The sequence below is a fragment of the Lathyrus oleraceus genome, chromosome 2, assembly GCF_024323335.1.
Source record: "Lathyrus oleraceus cultivar Zhongwan6 chromosome 2, CAAS_Psat_ZW6_1.0, whole genome shotgun sequence".
Lineage (NCBI taxonomy): Eukaryota > Viridiplantae > Streptophyta > Magnoliopsida > Fabales > Fabaceae > Lathyrus > Lathyrus oleraceus.
This window is the reverse complement of record NC_066580.1, coordinates 458773987-458789134: the sequence shown is the minus strand read 5'-3', so window position 1 is coordinate 458789134 and position 15148 is coordinate 458773987. Positions and strand designations below refer to the sequence as shown.

General features: G+C 39.3%; 1 long non-coding RNA gene across 1 annotated transcript; it reads left to right on the top strand.

The window, feature by feature from the left end:
• Nucleotides 1–12074: 12074 nt before the first annotated feature.
• LOC127120364 (uncharacterized) lies at nt 12075–14270 on the top strand. Its single transcript, XR_007803189.1, has 2 exons — nt 12075–12528; nt 13973–14270. It is a non-coding gene; the product is annotated as an uncharacterized LOC127120364 (long non-coding RNA).
• Nucleotides 14271–15148: the final 878 nt, after the last annotated feature.

The window sequence follows — 15148 nt, the reverse complement described above, 5'->3', positions numbered from 1 at the left end:
CCAGCATCGACCGGACGGGTTGCGAGAGGAGCAAAATAATGTTTACTGATTTGTGATACTCTCAGAAAACAATCAAGGGGTGTATTGTCTTATTACATTGCTCAACAACCCGTAGAGAGTTATCAACCGATGAAGTTTGAGTTCCCTGATGAGGACATCTCGAGGTGCTCTGATCGAAAGATTGAGAGTAACCAATCCCGGAGGAGGGGCCTGACCCCGAATCCGAACGGATTCTGATGTCTGATGGGGAGGTTAAGGTGAATAAGCTTGTGTTGCCCGGATAACGTTGAATACACCAACGACGGTGTGATTGAGTAGGAAACTGGTATCCTGGGTATTGATCTTCAGTACACCTACTGGGGCAAAGCTTTTCTCATTGGTATATGGAATGGAGGCTGTATTGCCTGTTAAGGTTCAGATTCCCTCTTTGAGAGTCCTGATGGGCGTCAAGTTGCAAGAGGCTGAATGGGTAAGGACCCGATATGAAGAGTTGAGCTTGATAGAGGAAAAGAGGCTAGCAGCCATCTGTCATGGGCAATTATACCAGCAAAGGATGAAGCGTGCTCTTGACAAGAAGGTACGACCTCGAGTATATCACGTAGGTGATATGGTGCTGAAAAGGATCCTTCCTCCTCAAAACGATCGTAGGGGCAAGTGGACGCCGAATTACGAAGGTCCGTTCGTGGTCAAGAAGGTTTTCTCTGGTGGAGCCTTATTGTTGACGACCATGGATGGCGAGGATTTTCCATCCCCTGTGAATGCGGACGCAGTTAAAAAATACTTCGTATAAAGAGACCCGCTGGACGAAAAGAACAAAATAGTCCAGGCAAAAATGGGCATCCCGGCGAACCAAAAACAGAAGAAAAGGTTCGGGCAAAAATTAGGGATAAAAATGAAAACTGTACACCCGGCAAGTCGAAAACCTGAAGAGGCGACTTGGGCAAAAAAGGGTATCCCGGTGGACTGAAAACCCGAAAGGGCGGTCCAGGCAAAAGAGGGATTGAAACGAACAACTGCGTCCAGCATGATCGTTTGTACTTTGGTTAAAGCATCATGGATAATACCCGGTAAGGATCAGTTGGAAGCGTTTTGTTCAGAAGGCAGAAAGCATGGAGAGTCTGAGGACATATGGGGTGTAACCGAGTTGGAACTCGATGAGATTACGGGTTCACATTGCCATTAGGATAGAGTTTTCCTTTTGTGCGCAATTACCTCTTTTCAGGAATTGCTTCCTTTTGTATTGCTCAATTTGAGCCACACTTTTCCAATCAATAAAATGCATATTCAGTCAAATAATTTTGTTTTTGTTTTTCACTACCGCTTTGATGGCAAAAACATCCAGATATTTTGATAAAGAATTTTGCATTTTAAGACATACAGGCACCTTCCAATGCATGTTTATAAGATTGAAGACTTGAAATCTTATTTGGAAGGTTGAGTGACCCAAGTGTTGAAATCTCGACAGCCTGGGGCACGGTTTTATCTGACGATCTGTTTTGCAGGTACTGTTAGATATTCTTCACTCACTTGCAGGTTGTGATGTGGAAGCTTTGTGACAGATCCCCAGAGAGTTTGCTCAGGGATGAATGAATGAAGAGAACGACGAAGACGTTGAGGCGTACGACGATCCTTGATGATAATCAAGAAGACTCTTCAAAGTCGGAAGACTTGAAAGTATGCGATTCCCCGCAGAGTCCGATCGGGGACGAGTGCACGAAGGAGGAATGGAGAGGCGACGAGAGACGTCCGACGACAATTGAAATAATCAAGAAGACTCTTCAAAGTCGGAAAATTGAGAATCTTTGTATATATCCCAGGAGTACGTCTCTCGTCGAGCGCGGAGCGACTTGGAATACAAAATGATGGAGCAGAAAAGGTCCAGATGAGTCTGGGGGTTCTCAAAAGTGGAAAGCTGATGCGAAAGTAGGAGGTGGATAGCATGGTTCGACGAGTCGATGGGTGTTGTACCCACTTTTCTCATCTCTCCAGCAGTCCCCGAGTGGAGCGGGTTTTTTCAATGACATATCTCTCCAACAGTGTTCATTCTACCAGTGGATTGAACGAGTTTCCGTAGTAGACGAATATCTGCATCCCCAGCCGAGGGTATCCTACATGTGGATTGATTGGGTCCTCCCCAGCGGAGTAGTTGTCGTTCCCCTAGCATGGTCTGGATGGTTATCCCCAGCAGGTTGAAGATTGCTCATTTCCCCAGCGGGAGTATCTGTGAGGGTTCCCAAAGCAGAGTTGGGATCTATATCCCCAGCAAGTCAAAGACTGTGGTATTCCCACAGAGTGCAGTGAAGGATCTGTATCCCCAGCATGTCCTCGAGAGGGTTGGGTGCAAAGGTGGTATTCCCACAGAGTGCAGTGAAGGATCTGTATCCCCAGCATGTCCTCGAGAGGGTGGGGTGCAAAGGAGGTATTCCCCAGCATGTCCTCGAGAGGGTTGGGTGCAAAGGATCTGTATCCCCAGCAAGGGTTGTCTATTTCCTAGCAGCAGTGCTATCCCCGGCAGGGTGGAAATCGGAGCAGTGGCGAGTTCCTCAGCAGAGAGTCTCGTATTCCCCAGAAAGTTCCCTTGAGGGGGATATTTTTCATGCATTCATCATGTAGAATAGAGCATAGCATATTGCATAGAAAAATAAATAATCGCGTAGCATTTCCATAATTATGGAGCATTACGCAGAAGAAATCAAGCATGCATCATTGCAAACGTCAGCTAGTCTCAAGCCGTGGTTACTGTTTGAGAGGTATTTTGCCAGAAAATGAAAGTGTTACTCCGAGTAGTATAGCCTCATGATTGGATCACAGGTATTGTCCCAGTGGTACGACACTGGAGAAGACTCCTTCCGTCGGACGGAGATGGAAAAGGGATGTATTCAACGCAACCCAAACTGTGGTTACCGCTTGAAGATTTGGGGTTCACCAAAGGTGAAGATGTTACTCTGAGGAGATTAGCATCACAACGTCAGATCAGCAATGTTCCCCAGTAGTGCGATATTGGAGGAAATGTTCCCGTCGGACAGAGATGGGGATACAGTCAGAAGACGTTACGCGATCAGCGCGATTCAAGCCGTGATTACCGCTTGAGGTTTGGTTTTGTCTGACAGCGAAGACGATGCTCCGAGGAGTTCAGCATTGTGAGTTTGGAACCACCGTTTCTTCCCAGACATCAGTAAGTGTTTGGTCGATCATTGTTTGATGTCTGTCCGCATCATTGTTTGATGTCTGTCCGCATCATTGTTTGATGTCTGTCCGCATCATTGTTTGATGTCTGTCCGCATCATTGTTTGATGTCTGTCCGCATCATTGTTTGATGTCTGTCCGCATCATTGTTTGATGTCTGTCCGCATCATTGTTTGATGTCTGTCCGCATCATTGTTTGATGTCTGTCCGCATCATTGTTTGATGTCTGTCCGCATCATTGTTTGATGTCTGTCCGCATCATTGTTTGATGTCATGTCAACATCATTGTTCGGTGCCTGTAAACATCGAGTTTCCTCCCGGTCATTGGTTAATGTCTGGTCGAGCTTTTTTTGGTGTCAGTAAACATCATCGTCCGATGTTCAGTAAACGTCGAGTTTCTTCCCAGTCATCAGTCAGTGTCTGGTTGAAGGTGTACCCTCTGACGTGTTGCCCTTAGAGTGGTGATTAGTGAAGTTTCCGACTATCAGGTTGAAGCACTTATGGTTTTCAGGCCAGTTTTTCGGAGTTCAGACCGAAGTGGTTTTCGGACCAGGTAGAAGAAGAGAAAATTTTCGGGGTTCAAGAAAAGCAAAAAAAGAATGAGAATCCCGAGTGGATGTGGTGTTCAGACCATGGTTATCCCTGCGTTACCATTTATTTTGGCATCCAGGTCGTCGGTTTTTCGAGTTTTCTTCGCCGATGCTGACAGGCGTTGTTAATTATCATCCCATCAGAGTACAAATTGTTCGTCTGTTCTTGGTATTCAATCACTCTTCATCCTGATCATCCGAAAGCCGAGGCTATTTCGTATCGACAGGTTCACAGTGGATTGAATAGGGGCAGCTGTAACACCTCAAAATTTGCCCTCTTCTCTTGGGACTAGTATTAACATATTTGCATTTTCATTTTAGGGCATTAGGCATTTCATGTTGCATATCATGTGATTACATTGTGCAAGCCATCTTCCCAAGTCTTGATCAGAAGATGAGGAAGTCAGAAAGTGCAGGCCTAGGGTTTCATTGATTGATCATGGCCATCTGAGGATTGGGCTGTGAATTAGGGTTTCATGATTCTCAAGGGTGTTGGTCTTCATACTGATTGAATTGATACATCATCATCATCATGGTTGGATGTCATCAAGAGATTGGAGAGGATTTCTTGAGATTAGGGTTCTGACCACTGGTCAACCCTAATCAGTTGCATTGGGCCAATCAGGGCTGGATCAGGGGATGAGATTTCTGATGGATATGGGGTTCATTTTGTGATTATATTGTGCTTATTGAGGCTAGGGTGTCACCCTTGAGCCATTTCAGTTGGAGATTGGGGCTTAAATTGATCAATGCATTGCCAAATTCATCTATCAAATGGAAAAGTCAATTGTGGTCAACTGTACATGATCTGATGGATTTGGAGGTGAAAATGAGTTGAAGACACTTCATTCATGTTGGAATAAGTGTTAAATGACATTGCAAGGCTTAAAAATGAAGAAAATCAAGTCAGGACAAAAACTGCCAAAAATAGCAAGTGACTTGTAACTGAAGTTTCCAAAAATGGAAAGTTTTTGACCTCAAAAACAGATGTCCAAGGAAGCTTCAAATGAAAAATTGTTCAACATGAAAGTTGTAGATCTTGTTCTCACCTTTCCAAAAAGTCCAAGAACTTGAAAATCCAATGTGTGGTTTGCAAAATATGGCTCAGTGAATTTCAGAAAAGACCCGTAATCAGGAGGCCATAACTACCACATACTTTGTCCAAATTGCAAGTTCTTTATATGCACAAACTCCATTTGACATGTACTTTGAGGGTGCATCATTGGATTTTCCCAAAAATGGCCAAGGCAAAAAGTCACTTTTCAACTGGACAGCTGAATTGGACCAGGGGCAAAATTGTCCAAATGTCAAAATAATTGGAATTTTTGAATGGGACTTTTTCCAACACCTCAGGAATGGCATTTGGAGTGTGTTTGAATATTCATTTCATGCCTAGGCCTTTTAAATTGAGATTTGGCTTGAAAAGTGAAATGGGGAAAATTGGACAATTACCACACATATGTGAATTTGAGAAATACAACACCAATGAGCATGGGACAAGTTTCTATGGTTCACATATGACATTTGGAGTTTGCATGAGCTGTCAAAACAGCTGGCAATGAGCTGTACATGGAAATTACATTTTTGCCCTTATTTGCAAAATAACCAATTTCACTTAACATGCTAATTTGGTTAATTAAGTGGATTAAGCATGGATTAGTGCAACCTATATATTCATAATCTCTTGCTAATCATAACAGAATTCACAATTACCAAATTCAGATCTAGAAACCTCTCATTCTCTCAAATTTTCATCAAGAACTCAACACCTTCAACTTCACCAAACTTCATCATCCTTGAACCAAAACTCGAATTTCTTTTTGCTGTGATCTTGTATCATCATGTGCTAGGACTGTTTTTGCTTTTCATCATCAATCAAGCTTTGCATCGTGACTGTTCCAAGAAGCATCTTCCATGGCAAATCCGAATTGTGGACAATAGGAGCAACATCAATCGAACCTGAGCGCATCATTTCGTTCCTTGGAGCTTCTAGTTGGACTGTTTGGAGCTAACACACGCGAACTTGTCCGATTTCATCACTGCCATGGCCAGGTGAGTAAAATTCGATCGTCACCATTCTTTGAATGCTTATGTGTGTTTTAAAGTGTATGTCATGTAGATCATTGTGATGTTTGTAGTTTTGCAAATAGATGACTGTAGGATGAGAAATCTCGATTTGAAATTATGAACATAAACCCTAACTTCTTCGATTTGCAAGATCTAGGAACGATTAGACAAAATCATGTTGATATTCGTACTCTACGTGTCGTGACCTTTCCAACGGTTATTTGTTTGCGCATTTTGGTTGAGAAATGAGAAAAATCCGTTTTGAGAGGGTGAAGAACAAGCGCGAGGAAGAAGATGAGAAATTCTGGACAGTACAGGCTTTGATCCGTTTTTTCCATTTGAAATTTTGAATTGGCTGTTTACCGCCCGCGGCATGCAATATTTACCAAACTGCCATTATCAAATTCCATTTAATCTAATTAATTGTTAAAAATTACCATGACCTTAAAAAAATGCATAAAAAATTGTAGAAAAATCAAAAAAATGTGGAGATTTTTTCCTTGACTTTGTTGACTTGTGTAGGATTTTTTTGACCTATTGGTCAAAGTTGTGCTTGGCAAATATTTTATTTGGCATAGGCTTTTCTAATGTATGTCACATTTTGATACATTTTGGCAATTTGATCATGAAATACTCATATCATAAAATAAATGGCTGAAAATTTTTGTGGTGATTGTGGACTCATTGATGTTCATTTATATGTAAATTTCATGCATTTTTGATACCTGGTCAATGAGCAGCAAATTCTGGAACTTAGGTGTGACAATTTGTGTCACACCTCATTATGTCAACTTGCTGGATTTTTTTGATTGGCTTATACTTGTTGAAATTGATTGAAATTTTGCATGATGCTTAGTTAACATGTTAGGAAGCTATGAGAATTTTTGTGGAATTTTACACTGCATTTTCAAATTGATTGTGAATTTTCCTTTCTGGTGGTTAAATTTGCAAGCTCATGTGACATAGGTTAGTAGAATGATTGGGAAATGCTCATATGGTATTGTATGATCATGAAATTTAATATGCTTGTAGTAGACACATGTTAGGACCTCCCTGTTTTGGTCTCATCCATTTCTTTTTTGTTTTCATTGAGTTATGAATTTTTGAAGTGGATGTATGCATTGATGTTGTGAATTGAAGCATGTAATTGTGTCTGTTTTTGTTGATTTTCATTGACATGGTTCCATTTGCCCAATTGAGCTCAAATTTGACATGGTAGACCTTGATTATCCCCTGTTTAGGTGTATTTAATTTGAGAAATTTTGGATTTATTTTGATAGGGATTTGAATGCAATACTTCTGTTTGTATGCTTGGTGGTTCATTTGACCTCATATGGATTGTTTTGTGCATGAATTGAGCATGATGGATGATATAAACATGAGACCAATGATGTTTGCTTGTGTTTGATGATAATTTGATGTTGGATGATGAATACCTTGCTGTTTTGAGTTTTTTCTTGCTTTTGGACCCTAGGCTTGGCCTAGTGGTCTAGTTACTAATGTTTGCTTGGTTTTTCAGGATCAAAAGCATAATGTACATGGAGAATGATACAAGTTGATTTTAATTGATGTTGTGGATGTTTGTACACTAACATAACATTGTTTTGTAGGTGTTGGAGCTTGGGCTTAAGCCTTGAGCTTGCTTTGTGTTGTATTGTTTAAACTGTTTGATTGTTTGCTGTACAATTTGTCTGATTGAATACTGACTGAGTTTGATTGTTTCCAGGTACTTTAGTTGCTCAGTTCCTTGTGAACTATTGCTTTGCTTTGCTTAAGCAACTTGCATTTGAGGTATAACTTTCTGAACTTCATGTAGTCTGGAGACCCGGCTGTTACCGGGCCGGGCAAACAAATTGTCTGAAGTCCTCCTTAAGAGGCAATGATTGTGTATGTTTATTTTTAAGCCCAAGCAGGGAAAGTCCTTCAAGTAAGGCAATTGGTGGAAGGTAGGGACAAGCAACCTGTCCCCCACTATTCAGTGAGTCTTCTCCTTGCTCCCATTACATGGTTGTAGCATTGAGATCAAAAGCCCAAGATCCTGTGCAGTGCACATTGAGTCAGAGTCATCGAGTATAGAAGGGTTCCCCTATTCTGGACCCATGCTCATTTGTCAGCTCTCCCTGGTTAGGGATAAGAGCTGTGAGGTCTGATCCTCACTTCATCCTATCATCTGCTTCACCTTAGCCTCGTAATGGCAAGGTTAAGAGCAAACCAGCCTGTACAGACGACTCGCTTCGGCGGTCAAACCCCTTTGATTGAGCCTCTTGTTTGGTTATAGTGCGTGTTATGTGGATATCTGATTGACATGCTTGTTTGAGATGCCTGTTCTCATTTGATATATGATTGTATGCTTGTGTGCTAGCTTCTTTCCTGGTTAGGATTAGATCGCACTGATGCGAGTAGGTAGAAACCTGAACTTAGGGTGACTTTGCATGACAACATTAGGCTCGAGTCTCAGCTCCCTAGTGTCGTGTTTTCCCCTCGGTTTCTGGTTAGCAATTTAGTCCCTTTCAGGGGAACTACATCGCCCTGATCCTCGTTCCAGACGAGGTATGTAGGCAGGTGGTCGTGCGAGACCACTCCGGGCAACCTTTTTCTTTTTGCGTGCGTTTAATTGTTATCTGACTATGTGTTTTGGCTCGGATGCCGACGTAAGTCCAATAATTGGCTGTCGGGCTCCACGTTTGCCGTTTTGTGCATGTTTTGGTTCGGATGCCGACGTAATTCCATCAATTGGTTGTCGGGCTCCATGTTTGCCACCCTTGCTTGCTTGTATGTTTTGTGTTGTTTGGCGTGCGTAAGCCGAACTACAGTGGCTCTGATTCTTGTTCCAGACAAGATATGTAGGCATAAGGTGCGATACCTTATCGAGCCCGTTTCTCCTAACCCCACCTGTGTTCCCCGTGTGTGTGTGTGATGTTTAGCAACCTTTTCTTTATTCTAGGACGTGGATCCCTAGGAGTACCTAGGACGTGAGGGGTGTTAATACCTTCCCCTTGCGTAACCGACTCCCGAACCTTTCCTCTCTGGTCGCGAGACCATGTCTTTCCAGGTTTCTCTGAGCGTTTCCTTTCCCTATCTTGGGATAAATAACGTTTAGTGGCGGCTCTGTGTGTTTTCTTTTTTAGCTCGCCGGTTGATTTTTCGCAGGATGCGACAGTATGTTGCTTGATTAAAAAAGTCCAAGGGAATTCTGGGTTTCTATTGACATTCTTGTCTATTGGATTGCTACCCATTTGGTCAGATCTTTTCAACTCTTAACTTTTAATTTGGTACATAGGATAGTCTCTTCATCTTCTCCCCATTTCTTTAATTTCAAAATCTCTCCCTCCATTTTTTTTAAAATCTTCTTTATGTGAACTTATTTTGTTCTAAACTTTGACCACTTTTGCAAAAAATATAGAAACTTTGGCCTTATGCCGTTGCATTTTCAAACTTCTTTTCTTAAATCAAACTTGTAAATAAACTTAAATATACTTGACTTAAACTTTCAAAAATCCAAAAAATAACTAACTTATTCAAACCATTTTTAGGCTTTTGTGCCTTTCAAACTTAAATTTTTTTAAAAGCAATACATCCATTTTGAATTTTGTATCATGAACTACGAGGTTTTGATCCCTCATTTTTATGTTGGTACGTAGGCACAAGACCAAAGGTCTTGTCAAACACAAAAATATAATTAATGAATTCTTTTCTCATCCCCCACTCTATTTGTTTGTAAATATCACTTTATACCAATTACATATGCACACAAAAAGGGCTCCCTAGGAGTACCTAGGACACTTTGGGTGCTAACACCTTCCCTCTGTGTAACCAACCCCCTTACCCGTGATCTCTGACTTTTTATTAGTTTTGATTTGAAAACTTCTTACTTTTGGGTTTTGTTTGTACTTTTTCCCTTTTCCCTTGGAAACAATAAAAGCGCGGTGGCGACTCTTGTTATTTGATTTCTAGCTTGTCAATAGCTTGATGATCATGAATTTCTCACTACAAATGCGTATGGATGTTGTTTACCTGTAAGTTGCTTGCTATCAAGAACAAGATGAAAGAATGGCATGGGAGAGAATAAGTTTTAAGCTAGTGTGCTCGCCAAGGATTTGGGCCCTTGTGCCTACATATCCTCATACGTGCAATAAGGAAGTCAGAGCTCCGTAGTTCGGCTCACAAACAGAACATTTGTTTGGTTGTTTTTACTGAACAATGTTGACGTTCGCATGCTACTATTCACTTGCTTGTATACTCTATCATGGGAGCGGGAAGTATTTGCTTGTTTGCGGTAAAGTGGATGCGCTTTGATCACACTCTAGTAGTTAAACATTACTTGCTCACACATGGAGGCTTAAGCGTCGTTCACGGTAGAATGGAAGTAACACACCCTTATTGAAAGCTTTGAAGAAATGTGCATTGAGGCAAAATATGATTTGATTTGTTGGGGTTGATTTTATATACGGAGACAAGCATCAGACCCTTGGCTAGATACAATTAACAGTCCAAACACTCGAGATTTGAGAGGACAATGTTATCCTAACCGCTCTTTTTCATCCAAAAAAGAGATTTGAATTGTGAAAAAAGTTTGGCAAGTTTAATCATTAGAACTTAGAGAGAGACAAGTATCTGACCCTTGACTAAGTACGGCCAACAATCAGAGTACTTGGGAGTCAAGTGGATAATGGAGCCTTAACTGCCCTTTTTCTCCCTCATAGTACATAGATCTAACTTATTTGAATCATTAGATGTTTTAAGGGGGAAGTCAAATGTCAGATCCTCAACCTAGGTATGATCGATAACCCAAGTACTTGAATGTTATGTACAAACACGTACACCCCATTTTTGTATTCCGGTTTGTTATGAAAATAGTTTTGAAAAAGGAACTTGACGTTGGATCAAGTGTTTGAATTTATTACGAAAAATATGTGCGAAGAATGAAGGTGAGAGAGATAAATTTAGATTGAGAAGAGAATGGGGAAGAGATGAGATTGAGAAGCGAATGGAGAAGATATGTGAATCATGGATCATGGAATGAATGGGAAATACTTGATGTTGGATCAAGTATTCACGTTGCAATGGTATGAGTTTTATTTGGAAAATAACTTGACGTTGGATCAAGTACCTTTTGTTTCTTTTGAAATGCTTTATTTATTGTTTTATTTTTTATATTTTAATTTGCATGCATGATGAATTAACTAAAAGCAATAAACCTAAGTTATTACATGATCATGGGGTGGGGGGACATATGGCCTACAATGGGGGGATGTAAGCAATTACAACATAAATGGAAAGAAAATTAGACAAGATTACAAAATATGTACCATGCCTAAAGCATACAAGTGGCATGGTACTTCAAACAATACAAGGCTATTGGATAGGTTAGAAGCATGGATAGCTAGAAGTGTGCTTGGATCTCCAAGTCACATGTAGAAACAAAACAACAAACGGGGTTAGTATGAGATCAAGCCAAATGAGAATGATGCAACAAGTGTGAGTACATTCAATGGTTTAAATCAATTCAAATGGTAATGGATTAGTCAACGAAAAGTAATCAAAGATCTATCATGTGATCATGACAAATGAAATAAGGCATACAAACCAAATGAATCGATTAAATGGACAACTAAAGTGAATATTAAATCTAAAGATTAAAATCTACCTAAACATGAATTCGGGAACGAACTAATCAAATGGAAAATTAACAATCCAAATCATGAAATGAATTCTAATCTACATGGACATGAACGATCACCATACAATAGTTAAATAAAATGGAAATTTAACCTAAGGTCTAATCACGATAAAAACAAATGTTAATCACATTAATCCATACAAAATCCACAAAACGAAATAACCATAATCTAATGACTAAAAATTAATCATGGCATGGTTAATCAAATGAAAATTAATTTTGAAAAATTAGAAGAAAAAAAAATAAATCTAATCTAACAAGTTGATTAAATCTAATTTCTAAATCCTAATCACCTAATTAAACCTAATTAAGGGTTAAACTAAAATCAACAAAAATGGCTCAATTTCTAAGAATTATCTAATATTTCTAATCAAGATTAACAAAAACAAAAGCAAGGTTAATACAAAGTGAACTAAGAAAAATCAAATAAAATAACTCAGGATAATTAAAGTGAATTAGGGAAGGATTAACATGAACACTAATGGGCCCAGGGTACAATCTATTGGAGGGAGGTGTAGATGGACAACAAAATTCTTGGGCCTTTGGCCCAAGCTCTTAGCACAATTCAGATTTGAACATGTGAGTTTCACGTATAAAAAAACCACGCATCGTCACTACCAACATATCATCACTGAAATTGCTCACTGATTCACTCATGGTCGAGCGTGTGATCCAGATTCGTTCACAGTTACAAGAACTCTCACTTAGTAACACACGCGAATTTCAAATCCTTGTCCGATCTCGACGTCGAATCGCAATTGGCCGAAATCAAATCGCTTAACCACTTGTTCTTGTGTACAGAATGGAACCAATTGAAGAATGAAGAATGTACCAGGTTCGTGCGTTGCATGGAGATGAAGATGAAGAGCCTTTGAATTCGTGCGTGTTGATACTTAATTCGTCATTATGCATCGTTCTTCAATCCATTGCCTCGTTATGGTTGTTCTGGGATGGCGAGTGATGAGGATGACGCTCCAATTAGTGCCTCCGAAAAAACGCGAACAGGTGAGAACCGATCCTTTCCTTCTTTTGTTTCCGTTTTCTGTTCTCTTCTGCTTCTATTATCTTCTTCTCTTTTGCTTCTGTTATGCTCTTCTCTTCTGCTTCTGTTATGCTGTTTTCTTCTGCTTTTGTTATGTTGTCTTCTTGTTGTGGCATGACTTGTTGTTAAGAGGTTAAGGGTGAGCCACGGTTCGAGAAGCTGAGGGTGTTATCCGTTTTTCAGTTCAGTTTTGCTGAGGGTGATGGAAGTTTGTTGAGGGTTCTTGAATTTGTTTCTTGATTCTGGCATGTTTTTTATGCAGGTTATTAAAATGGTTGTTTTGTAGAGGTTCAGTTGAATGATTTCAGTGAGTGAGCTTCGAAGGAGTAGTTTGTCAGTTTTGGAATGAGGGTTAGTTAGGGAATTCCTTGAAGGTTGCAGAGTTTTTTTTTTTAAGTGTGACAGAAGTTTGTATTGAAGGTTGGTTATGGATTCCGGTTGTTGAAGGTTGGTTATGTGGAACTGTTATGTTCTGTTGGCGAGATCCCTCAGAATTGGGTAAGTTATCATTCTGTTATACTAGTTAGAGAGGTTTGTTGTGAATTTCGGTTAGGCAGTTAGGATGGTTGAAGAGTTAGTTTTGTTGTTGGGTAGTTAGTTGGACTGTTGCAAGTTTTGTTATGTTAGCTTGTTAGGAGATGATAAGAGAAGCTAGTTGGTGGTTTCTATTTGAAGGTTCAATTTTTGTTTAATTGCAAATAACTGTTTTTGTGAATTTTCTAGCTTGGCGAATTTGCTGTCGAATCAATTTTGGTATGAGGTTGTATTGCAGGTTATTGTTAACTTGGTGCAGGGGCATATGTATGGGCTGCTGGCAATGTTAGTTTCGAATGCTAGGTTCAGTTCTGACATTCGGTTTTCAGGTGATTCAAGGGTTCCGTTTAGAGAGAATTGGGAATTGTTTTCGAAGAATGAAATTTTGCAGTTTGTTGGAGGTTTGAGGAAGGTTTTGGAATGGTGGTTCCGTTAGAAAATGGTTGGAGAGTTCTTTAGTTAGCAACACGATTCACGAAGTTGAAGTTGTGAGTGTGATTTGCATTCAGTTTTGATTTTTGCAGCTTTTGTTGAAGTTTTTCTGGATGGAATTATGTTATGAAGTGGTTTTTTCAGTTAGGTTCATAATTTGTTATGTAGTTATTTAAAACTCTGTTTTTAGTTAGTGACATGTTAAATGAATATGCTATTAAACATTGCCTTGAAAGTTAGTTTGCTATAGTCTAAAATGAATCGATATGAACATCATATTTGATGTGGATGGCCATTTGAATTGAATGCTTTTTTGTTAGGAAATGTATGAATTGAATAGGTTTGTAACTGTGAATTATGTTGAACTTCCTGCCATGTTAGAATTGGATTGTGCTTATGCTTGTAATGTGGGTGCATAACGTTATTACATTGGCTTTGTAGGTGTGCTTGTTGTTGGATTCATGGAGATGGATTGAAAACTGGTGCGAATGGAATGTTATGGAGCCATAAGAGAAATGGATTAGTTGGAATCATGGAATGAATGTAATATCTAATAGTTGGAATGGATGTAATTTTGGTTGTAATTGGAATTGGAATATGGTTTGAAATTGTGTATAAATTTGGTTTAATGTTTGTAAATACTGTAACTTTGGATTGAAGTTGAGAATTGTTTTGAAATTGTGAACATATGTAAATTGAAATGTATAGAAAGTTGGAATTGAATGGAAAGTTTGAATTTAAGATTGAAATGAAAAAAGAAGCTTAATATACATGTTAGTATGGTTTATGTACTTGTTTGTAGTTGAATGAAAATGTCAATTAGATTAAATGAATGTAATCACATGGTATTAGGTCATGATGTGAGATTATGGTAAATTTAAGTGAATGTGTTACAATAGCCTGTGAAATGGTTATGGTTTGTATCATCATGGATTAAAATGGGCATTACTAGAAAATGATTTTGGTTTCAAAATGAATCATGGATGGATTATGGAAGAATGGAAATAGGGATTAGGGTTTGGGATGTGAAAATGGTGAGTTGATTTTGGTCAACTGGTTGACCAAAAAGTCAATAGTTGACCAAAAGTCAACTTATGTAGAAAATGATCATTTCTTTATAATTTGATGGTTTATAATGAATGGAAATAGGTTGATACAAATGGAATTGACACCTTGAATGATCTTGTATGATTTGATATTTATAATGAATGATATTGATATGAACTTGAATGAATCAATATAAACATGCATGGTGACCAACTATGGACCCAAGATACACACATAAACCAAGAAAGACATATATAAGACAAGTTTGAATGAATCTTATTAGGCCTTAGCAAGCTTGAATGGACAATGATAAGCATGGATCAAAGATCCATGGACTAAATCAACAAACAATCAAAATGGCATGAAGTGAACTTGAATAGCCTTGACCCGATGGAAATAAGCAAGGCAATGACTATAGCTAGGAATGAGGATGATTACGTGGCATATTAATAGGCACAAACCAGAGGATACAAATACATGATGCACATGTGGGATCAACACCAAGGAACTAACAAGAATAGACATGAATAAAAGGTTATGGGATGAAGCTTGACCAAGCAAGAGGATCAA